Source organism: Lygodium microphyllum, unplaced genomic scaffold (genome assembly GCF_053477565.2).
Source record: "Lygodium microphyllum isolate KBCC unplaced genomic scaffold, Lygodium_microphyllum_v1.1.10 scaffold_55, whole genome shotgun sequence".
Classification (NCBI taxonomy): Eukaryota; Viridiplantae; Streptophyta; class Polypodiopsida; order Schizaeales; family Lygodiaceae; genus Lygodium; species Lygodium microphyllum.
In genome coordinates this window covers 718,981-720,063 of record NW_028229538.1, presented here as the reverse complement: position 1 = coordinate 720,063, position 1,083 = coordinate 718,981, and positions in this window count along the sequence as shown.

Sequence of the window (1,083 nt, the reverse complement as noted above, 5' to 3'; positions counted from 1 at the left end):
TACCTCATTACCAACTCATTCCGTGTTAGGCAACACATAGAAGATGGCAGGTAGACTTTCAATCTTGGCAGTTAAGGTGATTTGACATTTCCCTAATAATGCATAAGGAGACCCCCCATATGGACAATAATTCTGTGTATGTTGAGATTGGGCATGGACAATATAAAGATGCCAAACTATGACATAGAAGGATTAGGCATGCGAATTCGCAAAGGATGAAACAGATGTAGTCTACACATGTTATTCATGGGTTTCTCTAGTTTGGATATGTCAATTTTGATAATGTATGTGAGTCTTGTCAGCTTGGCAGGCCGTCTAGACTCCCATTTTCAAGAGGGGGGGCAGTGAGCACTTATCCTTTGGAAATGGTACACTCTGACATTTGGAGTCCATGTCAGAATGTTTCCTTGAGTGGAAGATGTAGGTCCTATATCATTTTTATTGATGATTTCAGTAGGATGACATAGGTGTACTTTTTGCAACATACTAGTGAAGCATTTGAAAAGTTTTGCAGTTTTAAGATATGGCAGAAAAGAAATTTGGGGGTTACATAAAATGCTTGAGATCAGATAATGGAGGAGAATTTATGTCAAATTATTTTTCTTACTACTTGAGAGACCATGGGATTAGAAGACACATTACATGCAAGTATACACCATAACAGAATGGTGTTACTATAGAAAGGAAGAATAGGATTATTACCAAAGTTGCAAGAGCTATGATGAATCAATCAAGCTCTTTTTTCCCAGCTATAGGTTAGCTAGATGTCATGTGTGCCTCAATAAATGAGTCGAGGTCTAACTCTAGTTAGGAACATGGTTAGGTTAGCATTGTGGTTTGAACTATATTGTAGTTGTGTGTAGTATGTGGGTTACTCAATGAATAATCAAGAATACTATTGAGAGCACTGTGCTCTTTGAGCTTGCCTCTCTCCATATCTCTCACTCTCCCTCTACATCTTGAACATGATATCAGAGCAGGAAGGCCTTATGTGGCAATGAGTAGAAGATGAAGAGTGACCTTGACCTACAGCTTGAAGAAGGAACCCTATGGAAGTGCATTGATAGCCACAGACTACACTTG